A 20,352-nucleotide genomic window follows, 5' to 3' on the forward strand; every position below is an offset into this window, starting at 1 on the left:
GCAGCTGTATTTGAAGATAAGGTCTTCAAAGAGGGAATGAAGCTGAAGTGAGGTCATTAAGATGGACCTATTCAAATATGACTTTTGTCCTTATAAGAAGAGGAAATTTGAGCAGACAATGACCAGAAGACCCTGTGGAGACATAGGACAGGAGGGCCACCTATAAGCCAAGGAAAGAGGCCTGTTGGCCTGTACAAACCTCGATTTTGGACTTCTGATGTGCAGAACTGAGAAAGCAGATTTCTGATATTTGTGCCCTCATTCGGCAGTGCTTTGTTATGAAAGCCCAGGCAAATGACACGTTCACCCAGACAACAGCCCCCTCTGCTTCCTGGCGTCTTTTACAGCCGGCCTTGTAGCGCACAGCTCTTCATTTGTATTCTGAAGGCAGACCCTGTGTCCAGTCTGTTTGGTTTGCCATATTTATAACTCACCACAGTAAAGGAGAACGGGCTGAAGACTGGATGCCACTTTGCATATTAAGAAGTTTACATCTCATCAGCTTAATAGTTTTAAATATGTCACTGAGACTTGTAGAAGGATACATCCAAGTCTTAGGCTCAGGAACACGTGAATGTGAGCTTGTTTGTACAAAGGGTCTTTGCAGACATGATTCCATGAAGGATCCTGAAATTCTGAAGTAGCTGGATGGGCCCTAGATCCAATGCCCAGTGCCTTATCAGAGACACACAGAGGAGATGCACACAAGAGGAAGCACTGGGACCACGAGTTAGATGGAACTCCTGAAGCCACCAAAAGAGGAAAAAAGCAAGAAATGGATTTTCCTGAAGGGCCGCAGGAGGGAGTGTGAGCTGCCGTCACCTTTCATTGGAATCCCTGGCCTGCAGTACTGTGATGGTGCACTTTTGGTTGTCTTAAGTCACTTGTCATGGCAGTCCTGGGAAGCCAATCCAAGCCTCAGTGATATCTGAGTCGGTCCCCCAATGATGCTGCACACGGTGCATGCTGCATTTCCTGGGATATGGGTGAAACAGGAGGTGATGTTCAAGCTAGGGATAGTTTTGGTCTTGAGCTGGTCTTTCTCTGATTCTTACTGCATATGTGATAACATTTTACACGGTCAATCTGCATTGCATTTTCCAAAGGGATTTTCACAATATGCTTTCTCACTTACGAAAATACCCACACAAAGTCTTCCCGAGATACACAGAGACAAGTACCATTATCCCCAACCTCCTGATGCAAGAACTGAGGTTTGGACTGATGATGTTCCCAAAGATTCAGACCCAGGTTTACTGATGAGCTGTAGAGAGCCTTTCAATTACCAGACATGGTGCCTCTAGGCCAGCATGAATAATAAGAAAAACTGGTCAAGGATCTCCAGTGAAGCTGGGTGTGGAATTCAGATGTGTCTCTTCATGGTTTCCTCAATTAATCTCAACAGCAGGGCTGTGGTATACATCCCATTCGTTTGGATGGGATTTTTTTGTTTGAAATGCAAATGCAAATGAATACATCTTTATAATGTCAACTTTAAGGCCCACAAGCCCTAAAGCAGAATGTTTCATTTCTGTTAGACTAAATGAGCTTCTTTGGATAAGGACAGTTCATCTCCATAACACTGACTTCAAACGTTGTGGGAGCTACTACTATCATACCCTCTTCCCTCAGTTTTGGCTAAGCCTGGCAGAGAAAATTTTAATTTTTTAAAAATTTATTTTAATTTTTTTAAAAAACAAAATTCCAAATCATTTTTTGGCAATATTTTCTCATTTAGCCTTCAGCACAACGCTACAAGTTTAGTACTGATGGTTCTATGAATGAAACAAATGGAAGCTGGGAGAGGTTAAGCAACTTGTCCAGAGTCATACAGCTGTGCATGTCGGAGCCAGCATCTGAAGCCCAGGTAAGGTGTCTCTATCGTCAGAGGTTATCAGGTCCCTGCACACAGCAGGGCCTAAATGCCATTGACCCATCCCTAGTGGTCATGGCCATGATAAGACCTTGTGGACTAGGCTTTCACTCCAGGAAACAAACCCAGAGAATCGGCACCAGCGTTTGGCCCACCATGTGCTGCAAAGCCGAGCAGGTGTGGTTCTGCAGCTGGGCCGCAGGGTCTCTGACACAACATTGATTAAGTGTCATATTTTCCTATCTGATTTCACTGCTTTTCACAAGGCTATTATTTAGTGTGCAGCAATAAGGGAGCATAAACATAGCTCTGACTTTTTGGAAGTAAATATCAGCTAGAATAAGCATTTGGTCTCCCTCAAGGCTTTTAAATCTACTGAAATGTCAGGTGCAATGAGATTCTGTGCAAAGGACAGCACAGAAAATCTGCAGGCTTTATAAAAAGTTCCCTGAATGCTCTGTAGCCAACGGAACTGACCCTGGCTCGGGTCTCCTGGGATCACATCATTTGCATGGTTTGAATTTATATCCTTCAGTGGACAATGAGCAAGGACTTCATGTCCTTATCAATTCAGGTAATTATTGAAAGTGCAGGCATAGATCGCTGACCCAGAGCCTCTTTGCCTCACCTAGATCAGAGGACCCTTTGTAACGCACTCAGGCTGAGGGTGGAAGTAGCTGCAGGCAGGGGAGGAAGGACCTCCCATAAGTCCATGAATTTGGTTTTCCTGGGGGCCCTTGCTAAAGGAAACTTTTTGTGTCTGTGTTGCAAGTATGAAAGAAAATTGGTTTATACAGACTTTTGGTATAAATATAATCCTCAGGCAAGGGCAGCGCACCAGCTAGAGGGTCCCGGAGGCAGGCCGAGGGCTCCTAGCCTTCCACCCACGTCTTCCCACACCAGCACCTCTAGATTGTTAGAGTCTGTAAACAAGTCAAAATAACACCTGGCATTTTGCTAGGGGAATGTTAAAGTTCGTAAACAAGTCTGGATGGTGCCTGGCAAAATGTCAGAGGGAGTGGTTTGAGAAGTAACAAAACCGAGCTATTAGGTGTAGAGATTCCTGATTGGTTGACTGATGTATCTAGTTTATGCTAATTAGATAAGCTGTGTGGAATGTATAAATACTGCTCCTGTCCTGCAATAAACGGCTCCTACTCCTGCTGTATCAATGTACACAAGTTATTCGTCACCCCCCGGTTATTTTGCTGCAGCCGGACTGCGGCACTAGATGTTCAACCCCAGCCCCGACCCAGGGGCCTCCTCACACTCCCTGTCAGAACCTTGAGACTTTCCTCATGAATGTTTTACATACTTTTCGGATTTTATTAAAAGATGTCTTTTTCCCATGTAACCAGGCTCTCCTGTGTAAATATTTTAGATGGGCCAAAAATCGCTGCTAACTTTTATAGGCCATTGGAGTGAAGTGATTGTGCTCAAGTCTTAAAACATTTTTCCCATCACTTATATGTCTCTAGACTGGGAGCAACCATTTCCACAGCTAAGGTCCCAAATCCCACAGCTGTGGCAAAAAACAAAAACAAACAAAAATCATATAAAAAGAATAAAACCATGAAACCACAACAAAATCACAGCAACCTGGGACAGCAGCATAGATCTTGGCACCAAGTTGGGCACCGTCATAGGGACAGCTGGGATTCAGCAAAGTCATTTAAATATCATTTTTATTTTATTTTATTTTAGTATGAGGGATTAAGCCAAGAGCTCTTTAGCACAGAGCTAACTCTCAGCCCTTTCTATTTTTTATTCTGATACAGGGGTCTCATTAAATCGCTGAGGCTGGCCACAAACCTGTAATCCTCCTACTTCAGCCTCCCAAGTTGCTAAGATTACGGCATGCATCACCACATCTAGCAATTTCTCTTTTTCTTTTTTTCTTTTTGTGTTAATGTCATTGTCAGAATTCACTAAGTCTTTGAAAGAAAAAGTCCTGTTAAGTATTTTTAATTAGCTTTTATTGTACTTTCAGAATCTATGAATACAGAGAGACACCCTTAAGGTAGCACTCTTTTAAAGATCTCTCATTCATTTGTTATTTCTCAGACATTAACTCTTCTTTAATGAGAACTTAAAAGGTCATCTTGAGAACTCAAAAGGTCATGCTGGGAACTCATAAACCTCTAAGAAATCCTATTAATTATGGGAGGCTGGGATAATTTATAGTAGTTTTGAGAAATGCCAAGTAGCAAAAAAAAAAAAAAAAAAAGTTCCCAAATCCACATTCCCTTTATTCTGACCTCTGGAAACAAACTTAGTAAGATTTATTATTTTGTGCTTGTGTGGTTGATGGATTCCACAGATAACAATTCTGGTAGGGCATTCAGGATTGAGGAGCTCTATAGTTTTGTGACTTGCTTGTGTGGATCTAAGGTGGCCATCCCCTGAGATGCACGAAACAGGTGCCGTTGAGTCCTGTAGAATGAAGGGGCACGGGGCTTCCAGGTCTGTGGAGCCCAGCCTTGAAGTGACTCCTACAGCTCATTGTTTCCAGAGGGTTTGATGCAATCATTTTTATCTTAATCTTAACTTTTGGTTGGGCCACTATTTGGAATTGTTCTTGTCTTTTTGCTTTCTTTAGATATCAGGCTGGGACTATGTAAACTCCCTTGGTCTGAGAAAGTTAGCAAGACCCTGTTGGCTCCAGTGAGTGCCCTGACCTTGTTATACACTCTGCTCCCACAGCTGCCTACCCCCAGGCCCTTTCCCTGAGATTTTCTGCAAAGCCAGGGAGTGTTGTCTGCAGAACGGTGTGGTAAAACATACAAGTGTTGCCAGGCACCGTGGCGCATGCCTGAAATCCCAGCAGCTCTGGAGGCTGAGGCAGGAGGATCGTGAGTTCAAAGCCAGCCTCAGCAATGGTGAGGCACTGAGCAACTCAGTAAGACCCTGTCTCTAAATAGAAAATACAAAATAGGGCTGGGGATGTGGTGTAGTGGTTGAGTGCCCCTGGGTTCAATCCCCAATACCAGAAGAAAAAAAAAAAAGTACAAGTGCTATCTAGAAACAAAGGGAAGATCTAGAAATCTTTGGGTATTTTTTCCCCCATGAACCTTACTTACTGGGAAGACCATTTTAACATGACTTGAGGAGGAATAGACTTTGGTCCTAAGGAGATGTGGTGGGGTGAGAGAGGTCTGTCCTGGGGAAGAAAGAGAATGAGGTAGACATCTGTGACCTGGCCACCTGTGAAGCCTGACTTTGAAGAAGTATACTTCATGATGGTATTTTTGATAGGCAGGTATATTAGTCTGTTTTTAGTTATTCTAACAAAATACCTGAGGGTCGATGCTTACTAAAGAAAAGAGGTTTATGTAGCTCACAGTTCTGGAGGACCAAGGGCATGTCACAGGCATTGGCTGGGCAATGATGGTGAGGATCTCAGGCAGATGGCGTCACAACGGCATGATTGCATGCAAGAGGGAAAGATTCTGTGACAAGGCAGGAGCCCAGAGTGAGGGCCAGTCGTGACCTCTCATCATGAGCTGCCTGTCAATATCACCACACTGAGGACCAAGCTCCCAGTATCTGAGCACTTGGGGACTCACCATGGCAGGACCCAACCAGAGCACAGGTGTATAGGTGAGGTGCTTGACAATGTGGGATGGAAGAATGTTCCAGGGGAAAGACGAAGCTGGAGCAAGGAATCCTTTCGTCTACCCCAGAGTCATGCCTGAAACAACCTTAAAAACTGGATAACTGGAAGGCAGTCTCCAAGCCTCCAGCCAGCACTGATTTTGAACATATTTTTCAACTTTGAGAGCTTTTGTGTACTTAGCCAATGGCTCACAGAGGCTCTATTATTTGTAATAGTCCATTTTAATCTTCGTTGCTCTGCTAAGCAAAGCACGCTTAAATGTTGGCACATACAGAATAAATATTATCAGTTTAAGACGGCTTCAGTTTAGTGTGGGCTCCATACTAAACCCTGACACTGCTGTCTTCTCCCAATTCTGATTATGTTGTAAACTCAGTTTCTGGACACAGTGAAAACATCTCTGATTGTGAAGTGTTTACCTCTAATTGCTCAAAGGAAAATGTATGCCAACATCTTAGGCATGTGTGTATTGAATAGAACTAGGTAACGTGGCCAAGCTAACTGGCTAGAGCATTGTTGTCATGAGCTTTTGGGTATTACCTGGAGAAATACTGAAATCTGGGCAGACTACTGGTTGAGGGTGAAGATTATGAGTTGCACTCTGACGTAAGTCTATCTAGGCCATGGGCTCAGGGAATGCAGGACTGGAAATCAGAGAGTCCAGAGATGGGACAAGATAGTCCGGTCATCTGACATATGCTGAGAGATGTATCAGTTGGGGAAAGAAGCAGAAACAAAATAATTGACTAAATGAAAAAGAAGATTATGTTTCTCTCATGTCACAGAAGACTGGTGGTTAGCAGTGCAGGCCTAGTGTGCTGGTTCCATGGGGAAGGGACTCTGTATCCTTCTAGCCCATGACTGCCTATTGCTAAGGTGTGTCCTCTTTAGTCTTTAGAGTGTCTCATGGCTGCTATAGCTCAGGACATCAAATCTGCATTCCTGGGAGCAGGAAAGACACATGTATTCACCTTATATCTCCCAGAAAGTTTCCCACAGCATTTTCTCTTATCTCTATTGGCTCCAATTTAGTGAATTAGGAGGCTGTAGAAGAGGGTGGCAAATGTAATATTTTGGTTAGGTTATGATAAGAGATTTGAGTGAGCAATTGAAAATTGGAGGATTCATTATGAAGAAATAAAAGGAGAAGAGTGGAAATTGGGAGGCATCTGTCAGTCTGTGCCATGAAGAGGCCTGATGGAAAGTATTTGGGGGTGAGAGCTTGCCAAGGAGGAGATGGGGGGTTTCTCAAGATGAAGGTGATAATTTTGTTGGCAAGGAGGGTAAGAAGTCAAGGAGAATGGAAGCCAAGGAAGAGTTGCTAAATTTTTTATTACTGAAAAATGTAACAAATCCTTCAATACTATGTAGCCTGGGTGCTCTGGGGCCTCCTTGTAGGATCAACGAAGCAGGAGCCCCTTTGTCTTGTGAGCTTATTGCTTCTCTGGCTTTTCTGAAAACCAACCAATGAACAAACAAATACAAAATGTTGGGCAAATTCATCGCGTATAACTAAGCAGGAAGGGGAGGGAGTTATCGGTGTGCTAGCTTGAAGACAGTGGTTTGCCTCATCCAATGGGGTTCAGGAAGGAATGGAAGATAGAAAAAACCAGGAATGAAGCATAGACAGCAATGTAAGGGTTTTTTCCTCTAAGAAGAATCAGAATTGGTGCAGGACTAAAGGCGAAATGTGAAAGGGTTAACATATAGAGCATGGGAGGAATTGCATCATGTTTATATGGGAACAATCAGCAGAGAAAGAGAAACATGGTGCTGCAGAGGAGAGGCCAAGTTTGGCAGAGAGGGAGTCTTTGAGTGAGCAGCAGCGTGGGGTCCTATGGTCCGGCCGATGCTTCAGCAGCAGGAGGCAGGGGGAGCCCCAAGGCAGGCAGGTGGCTGGGTTTGGTGGTGGAAGGTTGCAGTTCTTTCCTCAGAGCATTTATTTCCTCAGTGACATAAGAAACAAGGTCACTAGATAATGGGCAGGAGTGGGTAGAGGCCCTTGTGGGTTTAATAGGAAATAGAAACTATGAAATAATCATCCTGGACGTGGAGAATTGATGTGTAATTTGGCATCAGGTAAATCGTGAGGTCTTAACACTGTGGTGAATCAGATGGTTTGACAGCCTGTCAGGAGAGAGCATGTAACAAGGGTGGGCGAGGAAACCATTCCGAAGGAGGAACGCAAAGCCCCAGAGAAGAGCACAGAACAGGAGGAGGGAGTCTCCGTGGTGATTTATCAACGCCTCACCAGTAAGGAAGGAGGGAGTCTAATCAGAACATATCAGGAAATCACCTCCTCCAAGAAACACAGTTGCCGTGATTAACGATGGTGCCACATATATGATCAGGTCTTTAGCATGGGAGTAAATAATTAAGAGACCTGAATTTGAGACACAACAAGGGTATTAATCCCAGGAACTATGCTCTGATAATTTATGCAATTGAATATTGACTTGTGCTCCGGGTTTTTGGACAGCCAAGCATGGAAACCAACCACACAAAACGCAAGGGCTTCTACAGCTAATGTTGCCTGATAAACAAAGCATACCATGTTCTAGGCAAGTCAAAGGTTTAGTGCACTATTCATAGAGAAATTTATTTTGTGGGTTTGTTGACAATGAGCAACTTAATTGAAAAAAAATCTCTTCAAAAGCAATTTTACACAAGAGTTAAACATATTTCCTTCTATGACCATTTCATACTCCAAATCTACATAGAAGCAGATGGCATTATGTTAATTATTGTTCTGAGAAGACACTCATATGGCATGTAAAAATAATGTAGTCTAGTAGCTCTCTGCTGCTCAACTTATGCAGGCTAGCGATGAGAGATTCCAGAGGAGGAATAAATGCTTGGCTTGTGTTTCAGCCTTTAAATATAAATGACCTCAAATACATTTAACATTTATTTGGAGCTTAAACTCTCTGTAAAGAACTGAGAGTTTTGGTTATACTGTTCTATTAGTAAACAAAGAATAAGCATGTGGACAGACGACTTTTGTTATTTATCCAAGGGAAGTGTTTACCGAGTACCTGTAATGTCAGTCACTGTTCTGGAAACTTGAGACACACCAGTGAACAAAACATATCAGGATCCCTCATGGATTCGTGTTTTAACTCTTAAAGCTCCTGACCTGCTTCATGCTCAGATGGGCAGCAGCCTGGGATTTTGGTGGGAGGTGAAGTAACTAACCAAGAGAGAAAAGGTCTTCAAATTCACATATTGGCCCATCTGTTCATCTGTTCACCAGGAACATCGGGTTTGTGGCTTCTAGAAAACCAGTCCCTGAAGCAGGCTGAGTGGGTGAGTGGAGAGTGGAGACAGTCAGGCTTCTGGGCTGATCTGCATTAAAACAGGCACAAAGAAATGGCGTTTGTGGGGGCAAATATAGGTATTAAATAAAAGAAAATCCTGGCATTTGACTCTTTCAAAAAATGTCGAAGGCTGTTATGAGTGTAGTGATGTGTTCCTTACGGGAAAGACTCAGAGGCTAAGTTAGGTGCATCTAATAAACCTCTTGGAAATTCTCTAAAATTAGTTCTAACTCTGAGGTTTGGGTCCTGCATGCAAGTAAACGTCCCACATCTGAATGGCTCTGGGCTGTGAGTCTGGACCCCAGTCTGACGTGGCTCCTGAGGAGAGGGTCCAGCAATGAGGAGGGGTCCTCTGTCAGTGTGCTGACAGGGCTCTACGAAGTCCTCATTCCTGTGTCACCAGACACATTGGTTGTTTCTGGAAGCTAACCTTACAGTGTCAAAAGTGGAAGTGAGCTGGTGTTTGAAACACGACTGTCTCTGTTTGTGTTTCTGTGGTCTGTGTCAGGACCATTCTGTGGCTGACTTCTGTCCGACAGTTAAGGCTGATTTAAGATGGTTGTTAACTGCGTGAGTTTGTGAAGGTCTTTGGTTGCCTGTGTTGATTTGATGTGGTTTGATGGAATGTTTGCTGTGATGTGCAGTGGTATTTAAGGGCTTAAAGCCTAAAGGTAAGTTTGAAAAATAAGAACTCTTGGGAAGGTGATCATTCCCTGAGATTTATTTATACTGTAGACAGGTGTGAATGCAAATCTCTCCTCTTGACCTTTTCCCCCTGCACAGAGTGGCCTAAGTCATATAGTTGAGACAATGACTCAATCTACAGTGCATGGAATCAGGTCATTCTACCCAGGACTCTACAATGTGAATCACTTCCAGAAAGATAGAGTCTGAAAAAGATTTTCTTCATTTGCCTGTTCTCTCATGATTGTTTTTCCCTGTAAAAGTTTCTGCTTCTTTCATTCAGGAATCTCTGGACTAGCAATTGTACTTTATCAGAGTGCAATACATGTTGTCACTCAAAGTTTAATTAACAACATTTTGTGGCAAAGAATAGTATAATTTTCAGGGGCTCCATTCCCTGGATAAGTTTGAGAACAGCTGTGTGATAGCTTCCTTTAATTTATTTATTCAACAGCTATTAATTTCCTACTATGACTAGGTGGTTAGTTTTACAGGCAGTAAATACATAAATTATAAATATTCTAGTAATTCTAAAATAAAAATCCTGAAATAACTTGGAAATACAAAGGAAGGGCTATTAAACAAGTAGGTCTAATGTGAGGTGTGTATAGTCATGGAGTTATGGCATGGTCCAAAGAGAGTTCAACTAAAGCATTGGTACAAACCCCTGGGGATCTGGGACAGACTGGTGGGTCACATAACATCACCTCAGAAATGCTGCAGGTGGACAGTCTGGGCAGGAATGGCAGTCGCAGGGATGCGGAAGGTTTGAATTGTTCTGGCTTTGCCGTTATGGCACTTGGTAGAAAAGACCAGGTAGGTAAGTTGAGGCTACTTTAGTGTTGGATACTTCCTTTTAGCCACATTTCTTTCCCATTTATGAGGGTCATGAAGGCCCTACTGAGTTTTTGGAGGCGATTCTCATTGCTTTCGTGTTGAAGCCCAAAGACCATGACTGGATCCTATCGGCATGACAGAAATGGGTTTGGTAGAAGTCTGGAGATTAATCAGACAGAGAAGCAAGACCTGACATTGGAGGATATTGCAACAATCTAACAACAGATGAAGAGGGTTGAAATTTAAGCAGTGGCAGTGAGAACTGAGAGCTGGGGTTGGCTTGTCTCTTAGTACATATTTTGTGACCTGGTAGCCACAGTCGTATTCACCACTGCTGACTATTCTTGCTGGCTTATGAAAACCATCATCAATACATGTCTTTAAATTGTCTGCTATGAACTCTGAAACATTACTGAAGACATATGGAGCTTTCATTTTTCTTAATTTATTAACTAAACATCAATTTACTGATACTTAAGAGGTGTTGGGAACAGTATACAAGTGCATGCTCTATGCCAGTTTATATCCTCACAGGAAAGTGTAGATGAAGAACAAATAAATCATGTGCATATATAAGGTTCTATTTCTCTATGATGTATGGGAAAGCTACCAATATAACAGTCTAGATATGAATCTTTGTAGCCATAATGCAATCTCATATATATATATATATATATATATATATATATATATATACACCTTAGGTGCCTCTCTTTCACCCCAAGGCCACATGCCTTACTGATATTAAGAAAAGAGTTTAGGAGATAATGGATAGATGACGTCCTTGAAAACGTGTTTAAAGCAGCCATCGGTGGGGCATGTGTGTTTTGGTGACAGTTGAAAGGACTTATTCTATTAGTGCCACAGTAATACAAAGAGAGTTGAAGGCTAGTCCACATTTAATTCTTGACAAATGGCAGCAGTTTGGAATGATGGGAAAGATTCTTTTCCACTCAAGAGTGCTGGGATAGTTGGACGTCCATAGAAAATTCAAACTCTATACCACACACAAAATCAGCTCCAGATGCATTTAAACCTAATTATGGAAGGAAATCAACTGTGCTTCTAAAGGATAATGAAAGAGAATATCTTTACAGTTTTAACATAGGAAAAGATTTCTTAAATAGGGTATAAAATGACTAATGTAAAGGAAAAGTCTAGTAAGTTAAATTACCTTCAAATTAAGATTTCTGTTTCTTTCAAAACACCAGTAAAAGCCCTAAGATGAGCTAATATGTGGGAGATGATACTCGGTGTACCTAAGACTGACAGTAGCCCTCTATGTAGGATGCACGAGGAATCCCACTCTGTCTCACAGGAGAGACAGCATACGTTAGGGAACAGGCAACGGGGTGAATCCCAAATGGAGGATGTCCCCAACTCCCGAAGAGGTGCTCAACCTACTAACAGGACGGAAACACAAATGACAACCAGTAAGACCCCTCCAAAGGACCTCCAGAATAGGAACAGTTAAAAAGAACGAAACCCCACACATGGAGTCACGAGAACACTCCCGCACTGTGGGGAAGGCACATTGGCGACTGCACTACCTCTTACACCTGAACAGCACCAACGCTCTGATGCAACCAATCTCCTCTTCACCAACGTGACGCCCAATGCCTCAAGAGAACTGTCTGAGGATGCTTATCACAGCAGGTTTTCATGGTCACCCCAGACTGGGAAAAGCCCAGGTGTCCATCAGTGTTCAAAGGAACAGACACGCTATGGTAAGTTTATGCAGTAGAAGAGCCTGGGAAGTGGAAATGATCTGCAGAAGCTCCTAGCAACAGACAAAAGAGACTGTCACGCCAAAGATCAGGTGACTTGTTCCCTGTGGGGGAGAGGGAGGAGCTAGTGTCCCTGCCTCCACCTAGGTGATGGTCACATGGGTATGTGCAATGTGATTCAGCTGAACACTTAGGATTGTTTTTTTCCTGAGTGCATGTTATAGTTTACATTTTTAAAAAAATTAAGTGATTTTCAATTTTCCAAGTGATTTGTTTTTGGAGACACCTTAAGAACTGTCAAATGTAATTTCTGTCCTTCCCCAACTTTTTATCTTGTCTTTCACCTTGGGGTTGAGAGGGAAAGATGCAAAATTTGAATTCTTGCCCCGTTTGCAGTTTTTGCTTATTTTTAAATTTTACTTTTTTGATATTTTTTTATGTTTTATTGAATCTTTTTAGTAATATGTGGCAGTAGAATCCATTTTGATAAAATTATACATGCATAGGTTCATTTTTTTAGATTTAATAATCACCCCAGATTTTTCCTTTCAGACAATCCTTTGTTTATTTTTTCCAACAATACCTCATAAATTACTGACAAATAAGAACCCATTTTCTCTTCTTGCCCTGATATCTTCTTTGCAGATCATTTCTGAACCAGCCAACTGTGGTAGAACTCATGGAAATAATATCTCACTTACAATAAATAAGCATTTATCTTTAAGACAGCCAAACAAGCTTGTTTTATTCCCTAAAATCTGACATGATTTGTTTCCTCATGAAATTAGAAAACATACCTTCTCTGCTACAGAGCTATTAGATACTGAAAAGTAGGAAAAGTATTTAGCTGGACTTTCAAAGACACTTTGAGCAAACTGAATCTTTAGCTACTTTGATGGATTAACTTAATCTAGTATCAGAGGGATAAGCAGGATAAGTCTAATGGGTGATGTCTTAGAACATTTTGTGTTGCTATGACAAAATAACTGAGAACAGGTACTTTATACAGAAAAGGGCATTTTATACAGAAATTCATGGGTTTGAAGGTGGGGAAGTTCAAGAGCACGGTATCAACATCTGCACAGTTTCTGGTGAGCGCCTTGTGCTGTATCACTATATGATGGAGAAGTAAAAAGGGAAGCCAGCAAAGAGGAGGCTTGTATATATGAGGGAGAGAGAGGGGAGCCAACCCACTTTCTAAAGACCTACACTGATAGTAATTAATCTGTTCCTGGGAGACCTAAGTAATTTATGGAGACCTAATACAGTCTCAAGAGAACTTAGTTTCTCAAAAAAGACATTAGTCCATTTCTGAGAGTAGTACCCTGTGGCCTTCCCACTTCCCACCTGGCCCCACCTCTTAGAGGTCTCCCCACCTGTCACATTGGGTACGAAGCTTCCAGCCCATGAACCTTTAGGGAACAGAGCACACCCAGCCACAGCAGTGGGTGATTTCAAGATGGCTTAAGTAGATCTTTGATTGGAAATTAAAGTTGGAAAGCTTGAAAGGCTCGGTTCCTGAGGCCAAGCTTTTCTTTTTATGGTGCCTCTGAACACCTGAGGAGTTCTTGATTTTCCAACCTCACTGATGATGCGATGGAGACCTTGGATGTTCTTGAGGCCAAAAGGCAAGGTCAGTCACAGCCCTGAAATATTTGGAGGCAGGTGGTACGTGGTGTACCTTTGCTTTCGAAGTCACTAGGAGAGTGTTGCTATGTTTGGGAAGAAGATGCGAGAGATTATCTAGCTATGCCATCTTTCTTGGTTTTGCTGGCACCGCACAAAGCCAGATTTTGAGTTCTGGGAGCAGTACATTTGACAGGATCAGGGAACCTCCAAAAATGGCAGGGAGATTCAGTGATGCAGGAACCTTTCACTGAGATTCTGCTTGACCTACAGCCACTCTTCCCTCCAAATTCTAGTCTGGTTTCCCTGACCAATGTACCTCCACCCTCTGGCTTAGTTTGAAACTTTCCTTTCACCCTCTTTTTTTTTTTTGGCAGTACTGGGGATTGGACCCAGGGATGCTTTACCAATGAACTGTATCCCAATCCCTTTTATTTTTTATTTCAAGACAAGTTCTCACTAAATTGCGGAGGCTGGCTTTGAACTTTAAATCCTCCTGCCTCTGCCTCCCAAATTGCTGGGATTACAGGCGTGTGCCACTGAACCTGAACCTTTTCTTTGACTCTATCTGGAGGTTCATGTCGTATAAAATTTTGGTTCAAAGAACCAGAGCCTCCAACTGGGAGCATTTTTGGAAATGGTGACCACTCAATCCTTACCATGGACCTACTGAACAGAGAATTCTTTTTAACAAGATCCTCAGGTAGTCTGAATGCTAATAGCATGGAGAAGCTTGAGTTAAACTTCATATTTTTAAAATGCTGTTAGCTGCTCTGAAAGATGGAGAAATCTGATGTCAGATACTTCTGAAACTTTCTATATTTCCCTGGCTAAATAACAACATTTTAAAGTCCTTATTTTAGGAATTGGAGCTCAGAACATTATTTTAGAAATTATACTGGACCTCAGATATATTTTGCATTTAGTTTCATTTTTCTGGAGTTTACATAAGGGATTAAATGATTCTAGGTACAAAAAAAAAAAAATCCGTTAGTTCAGGCTCTGCTGTGGAGAGGGATTGTAAGTTAGGTGGAGTGTAAAATTAGTTTTCATATTGCTGGTGAAGAAAGAGATTGCAAGAGAAAATAAACATGAGAGCAAAAACATTTAAATAGTGTTTCGCATTATCATAATGTAATTATTATGTTGTTTTATGCCCATAGTAACTACCCTATACAATAGGTACCTGTACTATAATTATCAACAATTTACAGGTGAGGAGATTGAGGGTCATAGTGGTTAAATACTTGTTCAATCACCCAACCAGGAAGTGTCAAATCCAGGGTTCAGATCAGAGAATCCAGGCTCAGTGTCTGTCCTTTTGGAATCACTCTAGCTGCTCTCTTAGCAGTATTTTCAGTGTGGGAATATAAACACTTTAAGCTCTAACCCATGGAATCCCAAGAGTTGTGACCATTCTTACTTCAGGGCCTTGGGATGTCCCAGGCCAGCTCAGATGCACCGCATGCTGCAATGTCCCACTGAGCACTTCTCTGCTTTGCCCTTCAGGGCTTCTCTTTGCTCTGTGGTTGGGAGCAAAGGCAGATCATACAAGCAGGGAGTTAGTGACTCTTGAGCAGCCATCAACCAGTGGGGTTCAGGAACCAGTGGACAAGCGGCCCGTGCTCCATCTCCTATGGTCTAGGACCGGAGGCATTCTCAGAGACCTTCTACCTACCCGAGTGAGCGCCATAACACTTTCCACACCCTTCGCTTCTTTCTTCTCTCTCCTCTTCTTTCCTTCACTCCTGCTTCTTAGGACCAGCTCTCAAGTGAACTCCTGGTCCCTGAATCCTTGTCTCAGGCTCTGCTTTGGGAACTCCAGCTGCAGGGACTGGGCAGATAATGGCGATGAAGGAGGAGGACCAGTGTTCCACACACACAGTCCACGCAGCGAACACACAGAAGTCACCCCGGTTTCGTAAGGAAGCATGCGCTCATGCAGCTGCAGCTGTTCCATCTTGAAGTAGTTTTCATTTTCCCACTTTTGGTAGAGACATGAGCCCAAGAAATATCCATTCTCATGTTGACTTAAAGAAAAAACAGCAAACTTGGCCTCAGTATCCGGCACACCCCAAGGAGCGGTGAATGCTGGAATGACCCCGAGCTCCCACACCCAAGCTAAGGAACCAAGATGAGATGGTCGTCATCGAGCACCAATGTGGGCCCAGATTTGCCAGAACTTTCCATTTTAAAGAAAAGATGAAACTCATGATATTCACCTGGAATTTATGGATCTTTAAATGTTGACAAATAACTCAAATTATTTAAACAGAAACACTTTGGGGCTAACCTATTTAAGGCTTCTAGTTTGAGAATGATGTTGTATATAATTTTTATTTCATTAAAACTTTGACATACTAATTACAAATAATTACTTTTTTTTTTTTTTTACTCCTTAAAGCCTTCTGTCTGGAAGTCCATTGATAATACTTTGTTATTTTACTTCGGTAAAAGAATAAACGGTTTATACCTAGTCATAACAACACTGTGTTTCCTTGAGTAATATCGTATATGCAGATGCCTTAGTGGACCAGGATGGCCTCAGCTTTCCCCTGAGTCAGAGATTGGCAAGTCCGACTCCGTGGAGCCCAGGACACCTGCTGTACTGAAGGAATGCCTTGCTATGTTGGAGAAGCCACAGGGAGACAGAGGCAGGAAGCGTTCCTTACAGGGTCTTTCTTTGAGGACCCAAAGCTGGTCTCTAGGAAGAGTAGTAACTGAACACAGGTCTCCTTTGGGAACTCAGGAGGCTCATCATTTCAGGTCTTGAACCCTCCACCAATCCTACAGGTGATGAGAATCAGGGTTGAGTCCTGTTTCCCCTACGTAAAGATTGAACACCTGAGAAACGCCAAGGCAAGCGTAGAAAGCAAGAGGATAGAACAGAGATAGACTGCTCCAAAGAGAAGGGGCCCCAAAGCCGGGTGTCCAAGGAAGTGAGAGTGTCCTGCCCCTTTTATACATTTTAAATTTCCTTTGTTCTCCTCTCCTCTCCTCCCCCATCCTGCCTGTGTAACTAGTGACCAAACTGTGGGCCAAAAGTGGAGGGATCCAAGGGTGGCAATGAAGTCACCCAGGGGTACAGGCAGGAAGCGTGGGGGGGGGCATTCATTAACAACCCCTCTCAGGGAGGAACAATTCCCTGGAGGCAGGTAACCTTGGCAACAGGTGGAGGGAGGGGAGGGCTGGAGGCATTAGTCTGTTGTTTCCTCCTGAACCAGCCCTGGTCTTCCTGACCCCATCATTTATTACGTCCACTGACTGTTCTTTAGCCCTCTGGCCTCACCACCCTGAGTCAGGTTCCCTCAGCAGACACTTCCCGGGCTCCCAGTTTCACTCCTGGACCACATCTCTCTCCACCCAATCCCACAGGCACACCTGAAACACAGAAGCCACCCCAACATCACTTTCCCCTGCCTCTTGCATCCAGTCCTCCACCCAGTCCTGGAGGTCTGACCCCAGCGGGACCCCAGCAGGCTCTGGAATCCCGGTCTCCTCCCCACTGTAGCACCTGATACCAAGAGACCATTGTATTTTGTCAAAGAATTTTGCACCTCCCTCTGGCCCAGTTCCACTCTGTTCCTCACAAAACAAAGAGTGGTTTTTAAAAATGCAATGTCTCCCCTCCATACCCTACAGGGCCCATGACCAGGCCCCTCTCAGGCCTCCCTGCCCACCACTCTTCCTGCACACCCAAGTTCCCCCCACACTGGCCTCTTCTCACTTCCTGGAGGTTTCATGGCGCCCCCTGCTGTTGGTCCTCCCCTATGCACGGATCACCTCTCTTCCACCCTCAGCCCTTCAAGAATCCTTTCCTCAGGGCAGGTTCCTAACCCACACCAGGCCAGTTCTCCGCTGATAATGATGTTCTTAGTGTGACGATGACTGTATTAATAATAACTAAAATTTAGTGACCACCAATGAGGGATTGGCTCTCTTCAAAACACTTACTATTTTTCTGTTTAATCTTTGCAACAACTCTTTGGTGTATTAGTATTCTGATTTTACAGATGAGGAAACCAAGGCCAAGAGCTTAACTCCCTTATCTGAGAGTACATAGCAGCCTTTTATGCTCTCTTATTGTACCATGAAGCTGTTCTTTATAGCTCCTCCATGTTTATAAATACACATTTACTTTTGTAAACTTTAAAACATTAATGTTGGTCTTCCCAGTGGACCTTATGGGGCTTCCTGGTGTGTGCATGTGTGTTTGATTACCACTAAATTGCATGTACATCCTGTCTGAAGTGTAGGAAGTGCTCACTAATGCAATACCTACAGAGATTTTTTTTTTTTTTTAAACTCAAATGACTATGTGAAATGTCCTGCAAAAATCTCCTTGGGCCTAACTTGGTACTGGTTATTTCTGAAGGAAGCCATCATAAAACAAGAAAAAAATCCACAAAACCAAAAAACAAAGAGCACAGAGGTAGAGGTACCTAGGAGGTTATAGTGTCTCTGAAGAGCCATGTTCCTTACATTTATCAATTTAAGAGTCACTCAGGGTGAAAAACAAGTGCAGTGGGCAATAGTGATTTGTCCCCAGAAAACTGGAGGTCTTTGCTCTAGTTTTAGTGAGAATATCCTATAAATAAATCCTAATTCACTAGGTTTGGGTCATGAATTTACCCCTGGACCAATCACTTTGGCCCAGGGCAGGTGACTGCCCTGATTAGCGAAGCCTGGTTGTGCCCACCCTTATAACAAGGGCAGTGATTTTTGTTGCCTGCTTAGAGGAAGCTGGTAGGAGCAGAAGCACCAAGACAACCAAGCATGGCAGCTACCACATAGTCTCAACGGCAGGACTGGCCTTGTGGTAAGAAAGTTGTGCTCATGCTGAGTGCTCAATGCTACCTAATATCTTTCTGATCACGCTTTGGCTTCTCAAGTGACTGTCTGCAGCAGTGTAAGACATTACTTATGCTATTTATCTGTAAGTGTGTTTCTTAGTGTAGATTAATAAATTGGCATTCTGATTTGCATTCTAGTCCTGTAATCTTGGTCAAAGATCTCTGTCCTTGGGGGTAGAGTCTCTTCTCAGGGTGCTTACAATTCTGGCCTTCCTGCCTTACCTGAACCATGATGCATTCCCCCATGGGGGGTATCAGATCAGACCATTAAAGAACAGCAGCTCCGTGACACCATGACCTCACCTCACTACTTCCACTTGACCTTTAATGCCCAGTAGATGTAAGAATTAGGCAGGAATTACAAATGTGTCCCAAACACTCCCGATCCAGATGTTATCTGGAGCTGGTCTCAGAGTTTTGAAAATTCTTTTAAGTGTCTGCTTGCTCGCTGCGCTCTTCATCCCTCTGCCTGGATAACTCGCCGAGGGACTGAGGGAGCGTGACCATGCCTGTCTCACCCATGGCCGTGTCCCCAGTGCTGAGCCCAGTGGGTGCACAGATACAGAAGATCACTGGCTGTTTGTTTCATGAATCGGTGAACCATTGACATTTTCATTTCCTCTTTTCTTTTTATCACCATCCCATTCCACCCAGGCAGCAGTCATTTTAAAACTTCAAATTTCTTAGATTCTAGGTGTGCATTCCTTCTACACGTTAGTGCTGTGTCTCAGTACTGAGAAGGTCCTGAAAGGGAATACCCTCTGGTCCTTCTGTTGTGCTGCTGGGCCTTCGCAGGGCCCTGTTGATCATTCCATAGCCTTTGCAGAACCTTTTCTATCCTTCTAAAAGCTAGTCCGATGGCGGAATTACCTGGCTTTCTTGAAGACTTTTTTGTTGTCAGGTTTCCCTTTTGAAAGCAAAGCGTTCATTAAAAGTGGATGCAGAGCACGCAGCTTCCTATTGTGGAGCCCTCAGGCCTAGCAAACTCAGCGGTGAAGGTAAGGGGCTTTCAGGCCGCTGCACTGACACACCCTGACCCCCTGCTGAAGTCCCAAGTACATCCGTGGGTCACACAAATGGGTGGAAAAATACCCGTTCGATTTTAACAGTGACATTTCTTTTGCTAGGCAATTTTTTTGCTTTTTTTTTTCTTTACAGATAAAGAAAACTAGAAGAACCCTTCTTTAAAGGGCCCAACAAATGGTTTGAAGGATGCACCAACACCTGTAACAGGGAAGAAATCATTCTCTTAAAATGCCCCATTAGCTTCCTTCAATTTTGAACAGAATCAACAACAGAGCAAAACCAGTGTCCAAGTGTTATGGTCCATTCCAAAATGAATTCCCAGGAACAGCACATTGGAATTCTTCAAGAGCTACATAAACACACAATTAGAATTTTTTAAATATAGACTTAAGATTTTTTATTTGAATATTGAAATATTTAAATAGTTCCGCATAAGATGTTTTAAATATGAATTCACTGGAAGCTAAAATTCAGTGTTTTTTTTTTTTTGACTAATGGGCTCATATTTTTCTGAGTAGGAATAACTTATAATGCTTCTCGTGACCATTTGGTAGCCTGAGACTCCAAGGCAGGTGTGAATGACCTGAAAATTCACAAATACTTGTGTTTCTTGAATAGGGATTTTCTTTCTGCCATATTACTGAAAGAATATATGTCATTTAATTAGGAGTTAAAACTGCAAGAATTCTTTCACTTCTTGAATATTAGTCTGGATTTCAATTTTTTGTGTGTTAAAGAAAAGAGAATAGTGTTTTCACTAATTGGCTTTGTAAGTAAATGCCACAAATTTGAA

Source organism: Marmota marmota, unplaced genomic scaffold, assembly GCF_001458135.2.
Source record: "Marmota marmota marmota unplaced genomic scaffold, marMar, whole genome shotgun sequence".
NCBI lineage: Eukaryota > Metazoa > Chordata > Mammalia > Rodentia > Sciuridae > Marmota > Marmota marmota.